The sequence below is a fragment of the Cupressus sempervirens genome, chromosome 4 (genome assembly GCF_028749045.1).
Source record: "Cupressus sempervirens isolate cs-2001-9-10 chromosome 4, ASM2874904v1, whole genome shotgun sequence".
NCBI classification, from domain to species: domain Eukaryota; kingdom Viridiplantae; phylum Streptophyta; class Pinopsida; order Cupressales; family Cupressaceae; genus Cupressus; species Cupressus sempervirens.
Window position 1 is genome coordinate 729,753,991 of NC_143121.1, and position 25,141 is coordinate 729,779,131.

At 32.6% G+C, this 25,141-nt stretch overlaps 1 pseudogene; it reads left to right on the plus strand.

Moving 5' to 3' along the window:
• The window catches only part of LOC149563420 (pyruvate decarboxylase 2-like), a 70,686-nt pseudogene that overhangs the window by 15,838 nt on the left and 29,707 nt on the right, over positions 1-25,141 (plus strand).

The window sequence follows — 25,141 nt, forward strand, 5'->3', positions numbered from 1 at the left end:
GCACAACAATCCCTATATGAAGGCTCCAAAACAACTCTTCTTGTCGTTGTATTGCTATTGGTGAACTTGAAGGTTATGAATGGTTTATCCAACATAGAAATGACACGTATGTTAAGGTATTCAATCATCTTTCATTATTTTACTTGTAGTTCCCTTAAAATTAACATTGGGTTCGTGTAGCAATTAATATTCTTTAAATTAAGAAATTATATTTTTGGTCATAGGTTGATAGGTGAGTGTTTGTTACCACCATCAAATGTTCTACCTCGCTCGTACCGAGAATTATCTGCCATTATGAAAGATATTGGAATGGAGTATCAAACAATACATGCATGTCCAAACGATCATATTATATATCATAAACAACATGAATTTGCAACACAATGCCCTACTTGTCATATTAGTAGATATCAATCAGATCAATTAACAAAAAAGGTGCCTCGCAAGGTTCTTTGGCATATTCTCATTATTCCACGTCTACAACGATTATTCAAGTGCAATAGCTTGGTACAATTTATGGATTACCATGCACGCAATAGAAGTCAAGATGACATTATGCGACTGTCTCCAGATGGTTCAACATTTAAGGAAATAGAGGAAAAATGGCCACACTTTAAAGAAGAACCTCGTATTCTCAAGCTTTCATTGGCAGCAGACGGTGTTAATCCTTATGGAGAGATGAGATCTACTTACTCGGTGTGGCTTTTTTTTGTTATCAACAATAACATACCTCCTTGGTTGTCCATAAAGAGAGAGCACATAATGTTGACACTGATTGTTCCAGGTATTTTTTTATTTAGTGGTCATCTAAATTAATTTATTATTACTAATCCATCAAATGGTCAAAATAATTATGTAATGTTTTTGCTCATTCAACTAGATAAGTACCAAGTTAAAGATATCAACGTATATATTGAACCCCTTATCGAAAAGCTAGTGGTGTTATGGAATGGGGTTACTATGTATGACATTTGTAGACCAATAGGACAAAGACAATTTCAATTTCATGCAATGCTTGTATGGACAATACATGATGCTCCTGGGCTAACACATTTTTGTGGTATGTTCTCTTCTTGACACCTCTTTTTTGGTATGTCAAAGTTAAAACATTTAATCCAATTATACATGATCTTGTAGGTCTTCAAACAATGTGTAAATTTGCATGTCCAGTTTGTGGTCCAAAGATGAAATCTTGTCATTAAAAAAGTTTAAGAAAGTAGGTGTTTGATGAGAATAGACACTTTCTACACAAAAATCATAAGTACCGAATTATCGAAAAATATCTTTCAATGGTCCAGAAGAGACTACATCAAAGCCACAGAGAATGACACCTCACCTATGGAAGTTGGCATACAATAAAATAAATCGTCGAGGTAATGTCATTTCATTTGATGGTTTTTGTTTCAAATTTATATTTCGATATTGTGTTTTGTTTACTGATGATGTGATTGATGCTTGTGAAGGTCATCAAGACATCAATGACCAACTTCCAAAAGGACTAAAAATTTATCCTACGCAATTTACTAGGTTGCCGTACTACGAGCAACTCCCAATTGTGCATTTGTTTGATCCTATGCATATTGGAAAGAATGTAGCAGAGACATTTTGGAAAATCTTGGATGGAAGGTGTGACAAAGATCAAATTGTCAAAACTTGTAGTGACATTGAAGAATCCAACCATGCAATGAAAAATGGCATTCGATCAAATAACAATGGAGACCAGATTGATACAAGTTCCCTTAGTTGGTTATTGTCAGAGCAGCAGAGCAATGCTATAAACGAAGTCATAAAAAAAATACGATTTCCCACAAGATTTGCTACGAACATAAACAATGTCATATCAAATAAAAGTGAATTTGGGCCAGGGTTGAAAACACATGATTGGCATACATTTATTAAGGTAATTCATGTTATTTTGTATTCACTATATATTTATATACTGCATGTAGTTTCAATTGCATTCTTTTATAAATATTGACAAGATCATTTTACAAATATTGCAGTACGTTCTACCTCTATCTCTCCCACACCACTTCACCAACAATTTCAAACAGGTTATATATGATCTTGGAAAATACATGAGGTGGTTGTCATCTAAAGAAATCAATAAAGAAGATATAAAATATTGAAAGAGAAAAATTCCTCTTCTGATGTGTGAAATGCAAAAGTGTCTACCTCCAAGTTTTTTCAATGCACAAGAACACTACCTCACACATCAAGTTAAGGAGATTGAATTGTGTGGACCTGTACCAACCAGGTCAATGTGGATGGTTGAGAGGCACTTGAAATTTTTGAAAGGCTTGGTTCGACAGAGAGCACATCCCAAGGGTTCTATGGTGCAGGGATATATGGTATACTAGACCATGGTGTACATTAGTGAATATCTTCCTAAGTTTGCAGCAAAGATCCATGTAGATCGTATTTGGGATCCCAACTCAATTAACAAATTCAAAGGGGAGTACTTGATGGGAAAAGGTAGATCAAGGAAAGTGAGAGGTAAATATAAGATGTTATTGTAATTAATTAATTCTTATAAATCTTCAATATAAGTTATTTTTAATTGGTGTTTTTTTTTGAAACATGTGGTCAAGAGTGGGATGCAATAAATTTTTATATTGCAAACAATCTTGATTGGATGACAGAATGGATTGAACGATGTCAACAAAATGGTTTCTCATTAACATGGGAAGGTGTTGCTTCATTGGTTACAGAAGCTCATCGTAATGGAGATTCCAATGTTATGCCGATGGTAGTTGATCTAGTAAAGGGTTTAAGAGGTGGAGAGGTACGTAGAAATTTATTAATGATCATAACTCAACATATGTTTCATATCAACTCACGATGAAAATAATTTACACACTTCAAAAATTGTAGGTCAAGCATCACAAAGCTATGTACTATCATGGCCACAAATTTCACACAAAAAGGTTGGATGACACAAAGAAAACCTGTGATTCTAGGATAACTGCAATTTTCGAGGTCACCAATATATCATCTAGAAATGACATACATCCTCAACAATCTCAAACTCAATACTATGGCATCTTGGATGATATAATTGAGCATGAATTTAACACCTTCAAAGTAGTTCTATTCATAGTCAAATAGTACATGTTACGATTAAATCAAAATGATCCAGATAGAACGGTTATTCAACATGATAATGGATTTACAATGATCAATACAAGGTCATTTGAATTAGTTGGAGATGAGCCCTATGTTCTTCCAAGCCAATGTGAGCAAGTGTTTTACTCAGAGGTTCCGCATAAACAGGGTTGGTCATTTATTGTTAGACATGATCCAAGAGGAAGACCAATAAAGTATAATGTTATGGAAGAAGAAGATATTGAAGATGATGAAGATCAAGATGATGATGATGGTGATGGTGACGGTGATGATGATGATGATGATGGTGATGGTGATGATGATGATGATGATGGAAATGGTGATGATGGCGATGATGGTGGTGATGATGGCGATGATGATGGCGATGATGACGATGATGATGATGATGATGAAGAAGATAATCAATGACTACAAACATTGTCACCCCTTCTATTGATGATCTTGCATTCCATATATTAAGGTAAATTTGTTCATGTTTACGATGATGCATATTGTTCATTTTGTCTTCTAATTTATTTGTAGCCTACACGTATCATGTAATTTTTAGCTAACTTAAGATAAATGATTAACATATGCAACAAATTTGATTACATATTTATTTTGTTCATTTCTAATAATTACAACATATGTTATTTATAGTTACCAATGTTTATGTTGTGTATGATTATGACCCTTTTTGTAAATAGTCAATTGACTACAGGTACATTGTCACCCCTTCTGTTGACGATCTTGCATTCCATATTTAAGAGAAATTTGTTCATGTTTGTGATGTTGCCTATTGTTCATGTTTTCTAAGTTATTTGTAGCAAACGTGTATCTTTTAATTTTTAGCTAACTTAAAGTAAATGATTAACATATTCAAGAAATTTGATTACATATTTATTGTGTTCATTTCTTATGATTACAACATATGTTATTTATAAATTACCAATGTTTATATTGTGTCTGATTGTCACCCTTTTTGCAAACAGTTAATTGACTACAGGAAATTTGACCCGTTTGGTGTGGATTGTGCACAGTGACATGGATCAACAAGTATAAGTCAATAAATAGACATAATTATATTATATTCTTCTTGTTTATCATTGACCACGTATGTTATAAATAGACATATTATATAATCATATAATGTATATATAGAAAAAGAAGGTCCGTATAGAAATATAATTGTATAATCACTTTCAACTTACTACATTTTATATTTGTCACTTTCACTTTCCATTTGATGGATTGCAAGACCCACCAAATAGGTACTTGCCAAATCTATCTACATCGAATGAGGGAAATGAGGAACTGGTCGATGAAATCTCTACATGTAGTATGGCTAAAATAGGGAGATCAACTAGAGGTCAAAAGAATAGAAAAAAAAATTGATAAACGCATGCAATTTTTCGTTGCTAATGAGGGGTCATGTTCTTATGATGATGAGACCAAAGGTGACATCAAGGTGTCCTTTCGATACTCACACATTGAGAAAGAATGGGTACCCACTGAGCTACCTCCAATTAACACAAATTTTTGTGTTAATGAGAGGATATATCGCATTGCTCCATCCTCATTACATGGTTTGGGCCTATTTTGAATGGATGGGATAAAGGTAGGTTACAACAAAGTTGTCAAATTGTTCAAGTATGTCAGTCCATGTTACAATTACAATGATTGGATGTGGATTGTTTGGTATAAAAAAAGTATGTGTAGATATGGGGTATCAGCTAATTATATACAACAGGAAAAAAATGATCAAAGTAAAAGATTTGCTATGTACATTGATGGAAGACCAAAAGCAATAGGTAATATTGCAGGTTTTATAAATAGTATGCGACCTTCTTCAACTAGTAAGCAACCCAATTGCATATTTGAGGCGCGTGAGGGGAATGAAGTTTTTGTTTGTGCAATAAAATCAATAAGTGTAGGGGAAGAACTGCTAATCGATTGCCATTTAAATCGCATAGATACAAACAAAGTTACTATCATGAGGGCTGTAAGTACTCTTTACCATTTTGTTAATAAGTTTTTTTTTTTGCTGTCTATTGCTTTCAGTTAGCTGAATTTTTTATGTTTAATCTTTGTGACAGGACGATATGGATCCGACAGATGATAGAGGTCACCAGGATGCTACTCCCACCCCTTCTTCAGCGAGGGTAAACCTTTTTGAAATTGTACAAATTAAATAGTTGAAAAATGTTATATTATTATGTTATTTTATTTATGGTGTAAGTACTATTTACCATTTTGTTAATAAGTTTTTATTTGTTGTCTATTGCTTTCAGTTAGCTGAATTTTTTATGTTTAATCTTTGTGACAGGACGATATGGATCCGACAGATAATAGAGGTCACCATTATGCTACTCCCACCCCTTCTTCAGCAAGGGTAAACCTTTTTGAAATTGTACAAATTAGATAGTTGAAAAATGTTATATTATTACATTATTTTATTTATGGGTTTTTAGTTTTTATGATAGTTTTACTGATATTTCTCTCACAATTTGATGTTCAAGATAAGGGTAAAGCAGTATCACTAAGTGTCGAGCCACTAGCTACACCTTTTGATGAGGATATTGTTGAAACTCTCGATTTCATAAAAATGTTGAAGAAAAAATTTAAAAAAATTAATTTAGAAGCAATGAAAATTTTGGATGAGGCAAATATGGAATCTGAGGAGATGATGAAGAGGCTATCAGATTTGAGAGTGCAGGCTCATTGTTATGAAGTAAGCTCCAATGAATATTTAGTTATAAGAAAAGTTTAATAAAGATTTGTATTTTATAATCTTTTATATTGTGAAGTAAAATATGTAATATTGGCAAAAATACTTTATTGATGCAATTTTTTTAAAGAGTTGTAAGAAACTTTAACTACTAAATTCTTGTTATACAGGAAATTTTGGCAACTGATCCACAACTTGGTCAAGGACAACGCGGTGAGGCCGGTAGTAGCAGAGCTTCGACTACCACTGGTAAAATAATCTTTTAGTTGACAATTTAGAAGGAATTTTTTATTTCAAACATTCAAAACTTTTTAACTCTTACTTTTATTATTTTAGAATGTCTTTGCTAACAATGTATTGTTCAAGTCATCCAGTGCAGGAGACTCCTAAGAGGTTGACGGATGCCCGTATGAGATTGCCGACTGCAATGTCGGAAACAAGGGGATGTCTAGCTAGTAAATCCTTGTTTTGCTATATTTGGTTTTGTGTTAATTATGAGTTGATAATATGTACTTTAGTCTTGGGTGCATCACATAGTGTATTGTTTTTTTTGTGGTAGGAGATGCACCATCTAGTACTCTGCCAAATGCAGATTATAGTGCATGTATTGGTGATAATTCACCGTCATTTGCTGGAGCTACCCGTATTTCTAGCACGGGAGCTATGCAGACATCGTTGTTGATTGATGATGATGAATCAATGCCTTTGAAATGTCCTAAGATTCCAGGTACTTTAAATAATATTGTTATATATTGTAGTAAGGATTTTCTTGCAAGACGTGAACATGATAGGAAGTGGTTTGGTAGGATCATCTGAATTATCAATGACCTTTTGTGTATACCAGTAATTCTCTAGTTTAGTAATTCGGTACATTGCAATTTCATGCTTTTAGTAGAAGATACTAACCAATTTTTGTATAGAGAACGAAAAGTGGGAGTCTTCTTTCATATTCAGTGTTCAGTATTCAATGATTTCCCACATCATTGCTGTTTCCTGTTAGAGTTTTAGAGTGCTCACTTTCAGCTTCACTATCTATTTTAGCAATATTTGTTTTCCGTAATATCCCAGGTATGATCAGTGACAACATCAATTAAGAATGACAAAAAATGAAGGTCATGGCAAGTTATATGTATTATGCACTATATTTTTTTTTCAAGGTATACTGATTAATATAGTCACAGTACATTTTTTAGTTTCAGAACATCAGCAACAAAACCTTGGTAGAGTTTGACTAGTTTTAGACATTCTAAATTTTTTTCCAAACTTCTTTTTTGGTCAATTTTGGTCAAGTTGATCCTCCAACCCTGAAATAGATCACTAAAAAGATGAAATATATCTCATTTTATGTATTTTTTATTCACTCTAAAAAGTATTCTTTGCATGATTCATTTTAATGGTTCTTACTATTAATTATCCCATGACATTTTTTGCAGGAAATGATACATTTTATAGGAGGCTTTATGACCTCATGCTGCAAAGATTTGGGCCCACCATACGTAAAAGGTGGAACATCATAACTAAACTAATTTTATCCCACTTTTTTTTCATCTCATTAATTGGTGCAACATTTTTCCTTTCATTCGGGTCTTTTCTTATACTAACTATATCTAACAATTTTGTGTTTTTTCTTAAAAGGTGGAACTACCAAGATCAAAAATTAAAAGATGAGCTCATCAAAGATATAGAGCATGAGTTTGGTAGTAATATTTTTTATCATAAGAAATTGTTACAAAAAGCTTCCAGACATCTTAAGGTTGTGAGGGACACATATAGAAAGAGCCTCGTCCTAAACCCAAAGTACGAGCGCCCTCCCTTTGTTTCAGTGAGGGACTGGAATGAGTTCATTTTGGATGCAAAGGAGAAAAGGGAATGTCCAAAAGAAAGTACACCAAAAAATCTAGAAGAAAGTACACTAGCAAATCTGAAAAGGTATGCAATAGTATTAACTACTGGTACATTAATGAGCAAATTTAGGGTTCAACTTCAGTATCAACAATTTCAACTAGCTCAATTTAATCTATCTGTTAAGGAAAGGTATGTAATTCATATGCTGACACAATTGCTCATAAATCTCAATCTCAATCTAGGCATAAATCCTACATAAGATATAATTGACACAACTGCTTATAAATCCTAAATTCATATGCTGAAACAATTGCTTATAAATCTCAATCTCAATGCTGACACAACTGTATATATCTCAATTTGGGCATAAATCCTACATAAGATATAAATAGTGTGCTTATAACTTCACATATAGCTATATCATGTCTTGAAAATATAGTAATGCTCAACTACATTTACCATAGTTGTATGTGTTAGCAGTATAGGTGATAAATGATATTCAGTAATTGTAATGACAAGTAAAACTTTTTTGAAAAACTTTGCAAGAATTTTACTAATGGTCAATCTCCTAAAAGTAATAAGCATCACGTTCAATGCCAGAAACACAAGTTAATGACAACAATCACGTTCCTATCTTTGAGGACTGACAGCAACACTTGTAGATTTATATTTATTGGTATTGTGGAGAGATGATCTAGCCTACACTAGGTAAGACAAACTATTTGAGACTTCATTTGGATGACATTATGTATGTTACCTATAGACCATGGCTAGGCATAGAGCCATAAGATGATGTCTTCTCCTAGCTAGGATTCATGTTGGTATCTTAGCCACTGAATGGCCATTCTTCATTGAAGATAGAGAGATTTCCGCTAACCCATGTCTAGAGACAGTTCAACTATCAATACAATATATCATAGGAGTATTGTAGTTACACCTGCTTCACCAAGGAGGTAAAGAAAGGTTGTTCTCCTAGATTGGACCCAATTAGATGTATGGAAGATGTTAGTGGCCTTACCATTTATAGGTGGGACTACTTTCTAGATGTAGTGAATGATGGTGTCACTCCCTAGTACATAGAGCATTTGGCCACACATTCATTTCCTCATATAACTAATCCTATAGGGGTAGTTCTTCAGGCACCACACCCTAATGTTTAGCAACCACAAGAACATCCTTTGAGGGAGGAGAGACCATTATAATGGCCACTAGTAGTTCTTGTGACAATTCCTTCTCATACTGTTAGATTGGATCTTAGATCGAGCAACAATGAATAGGCACATAGGCCTACTCATGTGAGAACTCATAGAGAGATAAGCACCATGGGTGTAGTAGGAGGTGATGCCAGGAGACATAGGGTAGAGGAGCCACCACAATAGGATGTGGGTGGAGGAGGGGATGATGACATGCCAAATTAGCCTCCATAGGTTTCACCCATAAGAGATGTATTAGCACAGACTCAAGATTCTCTATGACATGTGAGGGAGAGATTGAGGACTTCTCAGAGGTAGGTGGGCAAGTTACAGGTGCAAGTTATAGTTAGAGAAGCATGACTAGCCAGAAGAGGGAAACTGTGAGATAGTAGATCTATGGTCTGAGATCATAGGGCTAAAGAGATAGATAGAGTTAGAGCGATATGATACCTATCATCATACCTCTCGGGTTGCTCATGTCAATGATATATATATGACAATGGATGTGAATTGTCAATGATATATAACTTCACATTTAGCTATATTATGTCTTGAAAATATAGTAATGCTCAACTACATGTACCATAGTTGTATGTGTTAGCAGTATAGGTGATAAATGATATTCAGTAATTGTAATATATAATGATATATAATAATTGTAATATAATATAATAATCATACCTAAGACTTGTAGTTAGAGTGAGATGAGACCTGTCATAATACCTCTAAGGCTGCTCATTATTATGTAGTATATCAAAATGCAGTACCTCTAGCTCAACATGTCTAAAGGTTCTTTGATTATGCTTGAGCTTCTGATGGTGTAGTGCCTCCTGCACGTGCAGATGTTACTCCTCCTCCTCCTCCTAGTGATGAGGGGGAAGGTTGTAGTTAGGTCCATGCTATCTTTTGTTCCTTTTTGTATCTTTATATTGATCATGAGATTCATTGTATATTTGATGTATCATTTTGAGACTTGAGATATTGATAGTGCTCTGATTAGCACTTAGTTTTGATCTTTTGATTGTATCACCCCTCTAACATGTCAATGATATATATATGACACTGGATGTGAATTTTCCACTCTTAGAAAGCATTAGAATTATTGATTGCAGTTTTCCTAGTAAGATAATGGTGAGCTTCTGTTTACCTAAATGTCTCTATTTGGAAACTGACACTCAACTTCTGGAACATTTTGCAAAAGTGAAATCAATTAGGAAAATCACCTATTCTGATGATGAAGATTTTTCTAATGTCAAAGTTCTACAATGCTTTCCTTATTTGGAGGAGTTGTGTGTGCATTCTCCATTATTGGCTGTGTCCCCTACAAGTGTAAGCATTTATGTTATTTTAATCTGCATGAAAGCATTTGTTTGCAAGCATTTAAAGTTAGGAATTTTTTTTGGAAAAATCTAACCCAAATTTCATTCTTATAAATAATGCTGATAATTTCTGCTATTTCTTTCCACTCTATGAAATTTACTATTTCTTAAACTCTTTTACCTTATTTATAGGATCAAAATTATGTGGCATTATTAAAGTGAATGGTTTAAACATGATCACATACTAATTTTCTTAATTTCTACAGTAAAAGTGTTAAAGTTGACTTTTTATTTTTTTCTATCCTTAATTCTTCTTTTACTATGTGACTTTTAAGAATAGTTGAAGCTTATCTAAACAGTTTTCTATCCAAGTGTCAGCTTTTAAATCATTTGTTCTGGATGTAGACTATACAAAACATCCGTCAAACTATGATGTAACATTTCTGATCTTCTCAAACATTCTGAATGGTGCTCCACTACTAGAAGCAATCAAAATAAACATAGATTAAGACAAATCTTAAGTCATGAGTCTTCTGCTAGAACAATGCTAGGTAGTTCCTGTTAGTTGCTAGTTATCTTAGCAAATCAGTGGGGATTTTGTTTCAGTTACAACCACCATTTATAAAATCAGTTCCATGCAGTGTGGAGGCTAAAGAAGCACTTGATGCACAAAGGTGATGTCTTTTAAATTGAAAACAAAAAAATACTTACTTTTCAGCTACGGGTAAAAAGGAATGCTAGTAAAACAATCTAAAATCTGACATTCGCCCTCAAGTTTATACCTATTGTAGCCTTGGGGATAAAAACACTTTGAGTGTGGAACATAGGGATAAAAATTTAATCTATAAAATCTACTAGCTGTTTCAACTTTTAGCTTATCGTTTACTTTGTGTGACAATGGATAATATAGACTGTCAAAATTGATGTGTAATTTTATGGAGAGGCATGTTAGAATATGGATAAATACTTAGCATGAACTCCATGGGTAAATAGCATGATTACACATGTCAATTAAAGGTATGATGCTATAATTTCTTCCCTTTCTTCATATTTTTGGTGGAACATGCTACTTTATGCTAAAACCTTCATACCATATAATAATCCACTATTTAGTACTTATCTTTATATCTATATCATCTAACATATTTCAAACTTTTCATAGGTTGTAGGACACATCAAAGGCAACAAAGGTGAGGCTGGAAAAGGTGGGCAGCATAGACTTGGCTCTAGGGGATATTCAAAAATCAAAGCACGCATTGTAAGTAGCAATAAATGAATTGAAAAGAAAAATGATTTATAAAATACAAATAATTTTGTTAATTAATAAAAAAATGCAGGGCACTGATTCTAATCTGGAGGCCACAGAAGAACATAAAAAATTGCCTTCAAGCAAGGCTATGCAGCGGTGGCTGAATGCCTATGGCAAACTTCCATTGCCCCAACCGAACAGTCTCCTAGATCATGTGCACAGGTAAATATGCCAACATATATATTAGAAATTGAATACTTGAGCAACAATTTATTTGATAATAATGTGCATGACATTGCAATGCAAAATGTTAATTGTGACATAGATCATACGCAACATCATGAAGCCCCTAATGTGCATTGTACTATTGATGGAGGTGCTCATTTGTTATTTAAAACTAATTATATAATTATTAATACAATTTAACATCTTTAATTGAACTTGGTGTAACCTTTTTGTGTTGAGGATATAGAATCATGTCGTGCTGAACGAGTACCAGAGGATGTTCAGACTAATCAGCAGGTAGATCATGTCGCACATTCAGGCAAAGAAAATCTATGTTTTTGTTCTTTTAAATTAATTTATTGATTTATAGTTCTTTTACTTAAATAAAAACTCGTAATTCACTAATATAAAATGGTGCGAATTTAACTCATGGAGTACTTGTTATTGCAGCGGACCCCCCTTTGGTGCAACAGCCTCATGATGTTCCTGAACGGATGAGGAGGAGACATGTGTTAGAACCAGTACAGGAGGGGGATGACGAGGACATTGATATTCCTCTTAGAAATTTTATGAAAAAAAGAAACGGCAAGAGAGAAAAAAAGAAATGATTATTCATGAATTACTTACTCTTGAATATTGTTAATGAATATTGTGTTAATGAATATTATTCATTAATGTTGGGTTTTAATGAATTATTTAGGAATGGCTTACTCTTGAATGTTGTGTGTTAATGAATTATTCACGAATGTTGTGTGTTTATGAATTTTATGTGTTAATGAATGTTATCATGTGATTATAATGATTGAATGCTATTTTTAAAAATGGATGAATTGAATGTTATTAAATGTTAATGGGGATGACAAGGACATTGATATTCCTCTTAGAAATTTTATGAAAAAAAGATACGGCAAGAAAGCAAAAAAGATATGATTATTCATGAATGACTTACTCTTGAATATTGTTAATGAATATTATTCATTAATATTGGGAATGAATATTATGTTAATGAATTATTCATGAATGACTTACTTTTGAATTATTCATGAATGTTGTATGTTTATGAATTTTACGTGTTAATGAATGTTATCATGTGATTATAATGATTGAATGTTATATTTAAAAAATGGATGGATTGAATGTTATTAAATGTTAATAGGGAATTTAGAGTGATGGGGGGGGGGGTGTTGGAGGAGGCCCAAATGAGTTTCCACCTTCACGTGGTTGGTCCTGTTAAGTAGAGAATATTTAATTATTCTCGAAACCAAGTGAAGCTCAAACTTGAAAGATAAGCTTATAGTTAATAGTGACAACCAATTAGCAAGTCAAAATGAAGTTCTTCGTTACAAGTACCTTTTTAGTTTTTAAAGCACAATATCATGTTTTAATATTGTATAGTTTTTTTTCTTAAGTTAAAGTATTCTTTTACTATAAAAACATAATTTATGACCATTTTAGTAACTATTCTAACATCGCTTTATGATAAATCTTGTTTTGGCAAAGATGGCGACACGTGGTGCTGTCTATTCCTTGGGAGATTGGATTGCATAGGTCTATATCTCAACATCAACATGGCAAATGGTGTGAAATTGCACTTTCCTAAGTCGTGGTTGCATACCTACTGCACTCTTTCATTTGAAAAATGAATAGAAATACCATATCTAGCAGCTTCTCTATGTTGTATTCATTTATTGGTAATGATTCAATGTCATGCCATTTGATGGTAGCTTCTAGAGTTTCATTTAGTTGTAAGGTGTGCCTTACCTTTACAAGTTTGTATACTCCATTTGGTAGTTTGGTATTAATTGATGATGTATGGGATCTTCTACCTTCATTGTAGTCTTCATCATCATCCAACTTGTTGTTTGGTATTTTCCATGTTATCCTCCATTTCCATGGTCTTTAGCATGGTTGTGTATTTGATCTATCTAGTTCAAAGACTATATGTGCCTAAGGTGGAAGCCATTTAGAACTAACAGTTGGAGAGATTGTGTTTCCCCTTGTAAAACTAGAAAATCTCACGAGTTTAAGGTGAAGAAGGAAGAAGTCGTCACATTTTGAGTAGAAAAATATGCTTAAAATTACATATTTAGTTGATTCTTTGGTGAAGTTTCTTATTTCAATTCAATTGATTTTGGTTGTCAACCAAATTCCTAACTCTAGTGTATATTGTATTTCAGTGCTACATTTTCATAGGGATCTAAGTAAAATGAAAGTTGACTATTATTTATATTTGAGAATTTGTGTTGTGCCTTACTATGATCCTCTGATAATAGATGACAAATCAATCTGAATTTGTTTCTCATGTCCCTTGTTCGATGCTTCTTCTTGTGTAACTAACCAATTTTGATGTGGGTTATGATCTCTAATGCTAGTATGCTATTACACTACCATTTATTATAGAGTAGATATAATAATTATCTCTGAATATACTGTAAGGGTCTCTAAACATGAGTAAAGCAGTATTACATAACATAGATCTGAACTCAAAATTCATGATGTTTTCCACTCTGGAGAAAGAGGGGAACTTAATATACTCATAACAAACCCCATCAGAAGAGATCCATTGGATGGTTTTTTTTGGCGTTTGACTCTCCTGGTGTAGCGCTAAGCTAGGCTTCTAGGTGCTAGGATATTTGCTCCTGTTGGTGGTTCTAGACCCACTGAATGCTCTAGATAATTGTCTGTCAAATTTTGGTTGAAGGATTTATGCTTGGGCTGTCAAGTCTTATGCAAAGTTTGTCCTATTTTGTGGTGATAACATGAACTTTTATTAGTGCAAAAATATGGTCTATAAATTTTTAGAGTCTCTAGTGCCTCTAAGATTTACACTATTGGGTGACTAATTATTTGAAGTCCCTAATGTTTGGTGACGTTGAGCTATACCTATGTAAGTTATGTTTGGGTTTTCCTTCCTCATCTTCATTTCACTTTTGTGAGTTTTTTTCCCGAGGCCATTGGAAATTCCCTTTGCTAGTTCCTAAAATTGGATGGATCTAGTACAATTTTGGGCTATTCTATGTTTGTATTCTAGTTGAAATAGAGATCTCTCCACAATCATGGTTGATGAGAGGCCACGAGTGAAGCATTGAATATGATGGTTTTCCATTTTGTTGTAGAGATTGCATCTCTATAGGATACATGCCTAATGATTGCCATTTTGTGTTGGATAGGTGTTGTCACTTGATGGAGGGCCGTGGAAAATGACCATTTGCAATTAGAGCTTCTGACTCTATTTTAGATTTTCCTTTTGAGGACTTGTTTTCTAATGAAGAAGAAACTTATTTTTATTATATTGATGCTTCTTATGCTGTTGATCTGAGGTAGACTTCTATCGCTTCCATTCTTGTCACAATTTTGGATGTTAGACCGTATTTCAAGTGCGATGCCCGCTAGCCTTGTGGCCTATGTTGTTGAAGTTACTGCTCCCACTTCTGTTTTGAACAAAATTCTACTAATAATGCTGACTCTTAAATAATCACTCTTGGGCCTTGTTGACAGGTTGTAGTGGGGAGACTTTTGTCCAAGTGCATAGGAAAAGGTTTATTTTGTTGTGTTGTTGATGCCCTATGTTTATGCTTTCATCCCTTGTTTGTGTAAAGATTAACAACCCCTTATTTTGGTTGTTATAGAAAAACAACATATCAATATCATCCTTTCAGATTGAACAATACTAGACGAGTAATGATACTATCTTGAAAAATACAAGAAGCCAAGACTACAATATACACTTGTTTGATGAAGAAAATAAAATCCTTCCAACAATAATTAGTTAGAACTATCAAAGTGAATTTTTAGGATTGTATAAACACAATTGGAAAATGGATCAAGAAGATTTCATGTCTTTCTCATGAGTGGAAACTTTGGTTATTATGTGTAAAATTGGCCTCATTCTTTTAACAATTATTTTCATGTTATCCGTAGAATTTTTTTTTATCATTTAAGTTTCTTGTTCTTGCAAGATGAACTACAAGATGCAGTGTTACTGGTGTTTGCAAATAAGTAGGATATTCCCAATGCAATGAATGTTGCAAAGATCATGATAAACTTGGGTTGCATTCTCTTAGGCAGCGACACTTGCGAGTATTACATTCTTTATAATTTTCAATATTAAAAATTCTAGATACTAATCATCTATTATGTTGCACTATTTCTACTTTGCATATAGTTTATCATCACTCTAGTAAACGAGAAAAAAATTGGAATGTTTAGCGTTGCTTTTGAAACAGCTTCTATCATGTCCTAAGGTATATACAAAGCATATATGATTGTTTGTTAGAAATAAATCCTTTTATTTTAGTTCTTATGGCTTTTGTTTTATTTTGCAGATTTGAAAGATTACAGTCGAAGAGGGTTCAAGAATTTTGTATTACAAAAACGTCTTATTTCTTTATTGATACAAATAGATTGAGGAGGTAAAATTTCAGTTTTGATGCATACTCATATGTAGGATGCAAACTTATTTTGATGTGACATTATGTGTGTTCTCTTTCACATTTTACTATCAATTTTCTATCCAATTTAATGACCCAAAACTACTGAGAAAAATTGTGAAGGTACTGATCATGCCATTTCTGTAGTGCTTATTGAGAGTAAGCCAGTTTATATCAGCATTAGCTATAATCTCCCTGGCATTCCACACCATACGTTCTGTGATGAGCCTATTCCATTACGGCTCACTCCCAAATGGGCTGTTTTCTTCCTTTTAGGTAAATTAGTTTCTTCTACATGGACTTTTTGTTTTGATTCTACTTTTTTTAGCATCATTATTTAAAATCTCACTCTTTGATCCATCATCAAAATGTAAGAACATAAAAATATGTAAAATGTATTTTTGTAGTTGCAAATTGCAAGTTTTTTCTCATATTACATATTTTGTATGCTCAGACAATGGATCATAGTATGATCTAAACCATTGATATTAAAAAATACAAAATACATACACAATCAAAATAGAAAAGCCATACATAATATTCAAATAGACTGTGGAATTTTGATTAGTTTGGAATTAGTTTTAATTTTGTACTTGTACAATGTCCTACATGTCTAAGTATTAAATGTGTGAGTTCTTCATGTTGTGGATCTCGGCCTCTTGTTTTCGACTGAAAATTTTCTTTTGAGGGGTGATCAAGATTTTTTAGTCTTTGCCCTCCTGTCTTTTTTGTATTTTCAAGATCTTAATGTCTGTAGGTTTACTTTGGTTTGATTGATCAGCATTTTCATTTGTAGAATCAATGAAACACATTTGAGGTTTTTTTCATTCATATTATTTTTAATGTTGTTAGATTAGTTTTCCCCTAGTTATGCTTAGGGCTCAAGCTAAGTTGCTAATTGACATGTATGTCCATGAGTTCAATGCTTAGCTTCAGAGATAATTTATAGTAGTAAACCCCGAGAGATTTACCTCTGCATATCCAAGATGTGGCTCTAACTTACTATTATTCTCATTATACTATATTCAACTCTTCCTTAGTTGATCTAGTGTATATCTTTTAGCATGCAAGGTTCACCACACACATTATTTCCAATACTTTGTTTGACAGTAGTAAGGTTTAAATTATCATTCAAGACATTGGGTTGATGTGTAAACTTTATTCCCTTTTCATTGTTTCTTAATGTGTGTGTACCCTTTGCAAAATGAATTTAGAAGTGTAATTTTTGTTTTGTTTCACCATGACATGTTCTTATAGTTTTCCAATGTTTGAAAGGTCTTGGTGGGTCACAAAATCCATTAATTAAATTGAAAGCAAGGTTTGTATGTCATGAAATTCTTGCATTGCTCATTGCATTTGAAGCCACTTGTAACTTGTTTTTTTAAATAGTTTTTTTGGTTGGCATGAACTATAGGCTAAGCAACCAAGAAGTTTGGAAGTAGCTGTGGAAACAACTATAGAGTTCCTAAATGCAACAGTTAAGCAGGTGTTGGTTAGGGGTCCAAAGCTGAGGGTTGTTAAGGCAAAAGATGCATTTACGGAATTGAAAAATGCTTCAGGTTATGTTGTGGCCGTAATGCCATCGACTAAGGGTAAAGTTTCAAAGACTCTTCCACATTTCATAAGAACTTACTAGGGTGTAGTCAATACTGCATTTTGTGCTGAAATAATTGAGTCTATAGATGTTTACTTATTTGCAGGGCCCATTTTTAATGAATATAGCTCAATGGGATATTCATTACTCTTGAAGAAGGAGAAAGCTATAATTGTGTAGCCTAATCTGGTAACTATCACCAATGGACCTACTTTTGGGTGTATATTAATGAAAGACTTCTTAGAAGCCATCACAAAGAAGTTGAAGCACAATACAATGGCCTTCAATAATTATTAGCATATATTTGTGCCTCACGGTGTTCCCTTGAAAGGTGCTTCAAACGAGGCTCTTAGAGTCAAATTGTTATTCAAACACATCCAGGTAAAATTATTGAGAATCACTACATATCATAAAATGACTTATGGTTCAGTTGGTACTTCAATCCTTGGTTTTGTTGTTGTTCCTATAGATTAATGAGTAAACACTTCTTATTTGTAGGCCATGCTATCAAATGAGATAGTTGTCATTGCAGAAACTGGTGACTCTTGGTTCAACTTCCAGAAGCTTAAACTCCCAGAGAAATGCAGGTAATGCAAAATCTCTTGCAAAAGTTTATATATTTAAATTTCTGACTCATTTATTTTGATGATGGATCATAGTGTATGATTTAAAATGTTGATCTAACCAAGAAACTATTGAACAACAAAATTTTGAACAACAAATTTCATAAAATTATAATACATGATTTGTCTGATTGACTAGCTTGTTACCTGTAAGTCACAAATTTGCGATGAAATAGTTCCTACAATTTATTGCAATTATTTATGCCCCTATTTGGAATTGGTTATCAGGTTTAGTTTAAAGAATAAATAGAATAATTGTTTAATGCGAAGACTAAGAATCTAAAATTTAATTAGGGTCTTGTGTAGAATAAAATTTCCTTACATTCCCAATAATCTTGTTATGCTTCAATCAATGCACCATGGTCCATATTAAAAAACACTTTATACTACTAGGGGTTGTTGTGAAAGTCAATATTCTATTATAATGATATTGTGACATTGTTTCCCTTAGAAAGGAAATCTTGTTCAATAACCAACTGTAATATATACTATGAAATGGGAGCCCTTGGTTTGAAGAATCAGTAGTTTGTGACATTATTTTTCTTAAGGCTTGTGTCAATTTTGAATGATTCATTCTAATGTTGATTTTGTAGGTATGAGTTTCAGATGCAGTATGGATCAATTGGTTGGTCTGTTGGAGCTACACTAGGATATGCTCAAGCATTGTACAGGATGAGTTTAAGGCCCAATCCCATCACCTTGAGAGGATTGTAAGGCTTGTATTCCATCTTCTTTGATATTCCCCAAAACCATTTTTATCTCTACTAGCATACTTCATTGCAATAGTCTTTGAATATCCATTCTTGCTATTACAATCAATGTTAGCAAAGCTTTAACACACAAATCCACTCAAAGTTTCAAAAGAGAACTAAGGTTAGATTGAAGGATGTGGAATTTCTTTCTCTCTCCAGACCATGTGGCAACAATTTTAGCAATTTTGCAGTACCACCTAGAATACTTAAATGATGCCCTAATTCTTTGTCATTGCTTATTCCACAAAGTGCTCGTAACGTAGAACTTTGTATAACATAGTGCCCCTCATAACCAGTCTATGTTGCACTACTATTAACTATGTACATAATTCCTCCCTACTACTCTCAACCCTTAAGCATACTTGGATTTCTCAATGGTTGCATAGTACTTGCAATTAAATCAGTTTTAATAAGTGTCTATTGACTGCACATCTTTTCTTGTGTTTTTCTACAAACACAATATTTTAGAATAATTTCTAAATCCATTTGCAATCCCTGAATGATACATGATGTCCAAGTTTCAGCTATTTAATTGTAATTATTGAGTTTCTAAAGGATCCATGTAATTCATCATTTTATGAAAGGTTTAGTTAGTTTACTAAATATTTCTTTCTAGTTGCAAAAAAATGCAATAACTATATGCAAGAATAATGAACTGAAAAGTGATCCAAACTAAATTGAATCAAATATCAACACACCTAACAAGAAAAATGACACACATTAGCACTAAATTTTTCATCCAATAAAACAATAAAATAAACACAATTTCTATTAAAATCTTGTACTACCTTTTTATGTTTATCGCTTACCTATCTGCAACTCCACAATCGATATTGACAGTCTCTTGCCCTCACCGTGCAATTGAATTACTTTAGTTTTATTGATGCAGCTGAACTATGAGTGCCTTTTGTGTTCTTGACAAATTTTAAGCTTTCAACTTTTGTGAAGCCATTATGGATGCAAATGAACAACTGGTGAGGTGTCAATTTTAAGGCAATTTTTTGTTTCTATAATGTACAGTTCAATTGCTAGAAATATTTCATCTAGATTGTTAATTGATAGATTGTTAATTTTTCATGTCATTTTCTACTTTGGTTGGGTAGTTCTCCTTGCATTTGTAAATCGTAAATCTTGTTGTAGTCTTTAGCCTAATTACAGTTTGGTATTACATCCAAGGTGATAACATAGTTGACTTAAAACTTTGCATTAAAGAAAACATCAAAGGATAATATTTGAATTGTGGATATTTGTAAATTATGTTGGTTTTAGACATAGTTATAGTTATATATGCGCTCTTATTATGATGTGATTGGGACTGTAAGTTTTTTTTGTCACGTTTATTTGTTTGAAAAATAGATGAAATTATTGGCTTTCATTCCTGATAAATAATTCTTTCCTAATTTTATTCTTCCCTGTAGGAACCAAAATTTAGACGTGCTGTGCCAATTATTGCAAAGGCTTTGCTCTCATAGGAGCCTTTTAAACTGCAGAAAATTTGAGTTCTAAAGCATAATTGCTTGGTGGAGACTCAGGATATCGTGCACATTTCTTCCTCCTTCCCATTGTTTTGTATGAAATAAATCATGTGACAAATGAAACAATGGTGTGGAGGTAGAAATGTGCACGATACCTTGACTCTCATGCACCAAGCAATCATGCTTTAGAATCAAGTTTTGTGCAGTTTAGAAGGCTCCTATGAGAGCAAAGCTTTTACAATAAATGGGATAGCTCATCAAAATTTCTACATATCTTCGTCTCAATTTTGACATAAATGCAATATTTTGGTCAAAATTTCAACGTAAAAATGGTGTGCTTTGGTGTCATGACTATGGCACTGACGAAAAAATATAAAGTGCTTTCGTCACAATTTCGATGAAAATACAATATTTTGGTCGAAATTTTGATGCAAAACTGGTCCACTTTGGCGTCGCGTGTATGCCACCAGAGGAGAAATGTAAATTGGATTCGTCACAATTTTGACGCATTACTATGAAGGTTTACATCAAAATTTCAACGAGCATCGCTGGCAAATGAGGTAATATCACTTCAGCTTGGACCAGGGAAAGCGACAAAATTTGTGTCGGTAAGTCGACCTTTATGTAGTTGAAATTTCAACACGAAATTTATGTGGCAAAAAATTGACCAAAAAATATTGACGGCAAGCTTGGTCGCCTTATCAACCTACTCTTGTCGAAATTTTGACCTTTTTGTGTCAAAATTTAAGCCTAAATTTACTAGTGTGGGAGCCAATGCAAGTATAGTATTATATCTAGTTTGCAAAACCCTCAATTTGGCAAGATTTTCAAATATCAAATCTTCAATTTGAAGAGGGTTTTGAGGGGGTAAGGGATCGTTTGGTGGAAAATTTTGAGGGGGAATTAGATCGTTTGGTGGAGGGTTATGAGGAACATTATTTCTTTCCTCGGTATCATCATTTGGGTCAGCCATACCTATTAATTTGCAAAACATCATTTCTATTAAAAACAACCTAAATTTCAATAATTTCTATTAAAAAACCTAATTTTTAACAAATTCAATTAAAAATAATTAATTTATAATAATATTCATTCAAAACATTAAAAAAAACAAAAAAAAACTTACTATTATCATATACCCATCCTGAGATCCAATACCGGAATAGAGGGAACTTTTAAACACAAAAAAACTGCAATGTGAAAAGAGCCCTTGGGTTTTTTTTTTTAAGTCAATGTGACAGGTATCGAGTATCCGATATGAAATCAGATACCCAATAAGGCTTGGTCCTAACTTTTAGCTTTGGTATCAGGATGGGTGGGAAAAATTCAGAGTGGATTTTGAAATGCTTTTAGACGTTTTCAAACTCTCTTTTTTTCACATCGCCACTTTTTAGCACACCACGATCCTGCATATATCCAAGAGACTCCTCAATTGGTGACTAAGTATGATGTGACACCAAAGGATGTAGCTTTTTCCATGCCTCTCAAGTAGGCATCATTTATGGAGAAGCTCAAAGATTTTGGAAAATAGTGGTCATAATTTTAGATTATTTGGGTTCTATGTGCTTTTGGGAGGTTGTTGGTCTCTGCTAGTTTAGTTTAGTTTCTTTTTTGTGGCTATTTTGTTGGGTTTCACTTCTTGTGAACCCATTTTTTAGTTATCTATTAGACTTGATGTTATATTTTGTTCATTAAGGGTTCAAGCCCTAACCCACTTTATATAATCAGAACTAAAAGTAAGTTATACTCCTACCCCTAAATTAGGAATTGTCCTTCTAGGAAACATTACAAAAAGTGAAAGATGCTTCTTCTAATTTTCTGAAAATAGAAAAAAAAATACTCAAACTACTGTCCACTACTCTTCGCATCCAAAACAAGAAGTTAGTTTCTACGTAAATGCATATTTCCCAAACAACCAAATTTTTTTCCTTTTTTAATCAAATTTTTTGTAGGCACTGTAATGTTATTAAATTGATCAAGATTATTTTCAACCTTAAGAAATCAATGCTATGTTTGATTATTTTTCTAAGATGTTAACTTTAATAATTGAAGAACATGAAAAAATAAACCTTATTATTAGATATCATCTAATCACGCGATAAAAGGTAAGGTTAAGATTGTGATAAGACCACACAAAGTATCATGAATATATTCCTCACTTAAGATTATTATTGAATTAATTATTTATTAATATCTTATTTATTCATTAAAAATGATAAAAAGTGTGAACTTTGAATTTATCATCATGCATAGAATTTCTACATGATGTCTGTGGGGACCATATCATAACACACAAATTATAAAAATGATCTCATCAAAGCATCATATCATGTAAACTATAGCATCACTATGAATATCAAATCATCTATAAGCATATGATCATCTAGTCTAGCAAGTATTTACTAACAAATCAAGAACATGATAATTTGAGATATATAAACATAAGATTATCAAAAGTTGATTGTACTACCAGCCAAAATAATCACTAAATGTCTAATTCTAGAAATCACAATGTCTAAACATATAGTGATATTATTCTAATCATATCAACTAAGTACAAAAAATTCTAGAGTGTCACAAGGGTTCTGAAACATTTAAAATCTATAGTTTGAGTTATGAGACCATATTTGTTTCCTTTCCTAGAGATCCTTGGTCCTAAACCCAATTCTTTTTAGTGCTCACTGGAGGCCATCTCAATGAATCTTACCTTGTTGACTTGGATCACCATTTTGCATCTAATATCCAACAATAATAGAGGAGTTCTAAAAGTCTGCACTACTATGATGCACATCTTGGCTAATTTAGCATCATTCTAAATATCAATCACCACCTATTCACTATGAGGGAATCTTAAGGAAAATCCTTGTTCATTTTGGATCAAATTTATTCATCATAAAGGAAATAGATCTCTAAATAAAATAAGTTTGAGATGTTATAAAAGTTTGGTTATGGAGAATTTAAAGTATTGCAAATTCTTACTTCAATTTATCTCCTAATTTATCTTTTTCACTAAGATTGTTCCTTCTCATTTTACCTCTCTAGGAATGAATGATTGACTTTAAAACCCTAAAGGTCATTTCATTAAAGGGTGCAAAAGATCAAACTCTTTTGAAATATCCTAAATTCCCTTATTTAGGCATCTAACTCTTAGAGATCAAGAAATAGAAGGTTCATGAATAATGTATTCATGTCCTCTTCATGTAAAGTGCAATTCATATTTATGGGGCCACAATTGTTGGAATCAATATGTTTTTTTTAATAATAGGCTCTCCTATTATACTCACCTTTTATACCATATCAAAATTTAAATATCATTTGTGACCTGTCTAAGGATAGGCACCACCTATCTTGGTTCTTAAAGCTATAGATTAGAAAATAACATAGAAGAAAGGGAGCTTTGTAATTAATATATCTTGGAAAATATTATAGCTAGGACATGTGTGTAATGTCAATTCCAAAAAAATATGATCTCTTTTATCTTAACAAATGTAATATCCAAGTATACAACTTCTTTGTCCACAAGATAAATATTTGATGCAAAGGGGATGATCACCTTCTTAGGTATAACAATTTAGTTAATGCTTGAATAAATCATGTAAATTTGGACTATATTATCTTTGATTGTTAAAGGTAGATTAAAATTTTATTTATATTACACCAAATTAAATTTTATTTATATTTAAACTCAAATTTTCTTTTAACTATGTATTTATATTTTGATAAAATTTAGCAAATTAAAAAATTCAAACCCTATATCTCAAAGGATCACAAAGAAATTAAAATCTACAATCTAGACATTAGTTGTATTTAGTATTCATGCATTTGAGTTCGTGAACTTTTTCTCTCAGCATTTTGGATCAAACTATGTGATTCGTTTATAGAAATGAAAAATAAAGAAAAGAAATGATAGATCATGAAATTTGATATGGAACATGGAGAAAAAGTAAATCATCCTATCAAATCTAAAGGTAGTAGATACTACCATTTAAAGGTACCTGTAATAAAGAAATTATCACTCCATAATTATTAAATTAAAGCCTCCTACATGAAGCCGCTATATAAGTGATGAACAGTTTGCTCAATCCTTAGAATTTATAAGATTTGCTTCCTTACTACAATTGAGCTCATCTATAAGGTGTTCCTTGGTTATTTGGATTTTTTGAGCACTTCTGTAACTGTTTAGACCAAGGAGCATTACAAATTAGGTTGGGTGGATCTGCTCTATCTTTCTCAGTTTTTTGTTTGAATTGATTTTGTGTACCATGGCAATTTTTGGTAGCGATGAATGCAGAATTAACATCAATAGTAATGAAGAAATTAGTTGCAATGAGTCTCGAAATATGGGAGCTTATATTCTTGCTCACATTCAGCATGATAACAGTCTCTAGATATTGAGTAGAGAATATATCACGCATGGCATACGAACTGAAAATATCCCTTCATGGTTGAATAAAATATTATTTTGATTTTCATATATTAGCAATTAATTAATGATTGATGTACAATAATCATTTGCCCTTTTATACTATTTTAAAAGTATTTAATCCTCATTATTATAATCCTATGTCTTACAATAATTAATTTAAACTTATTAAATACTTTA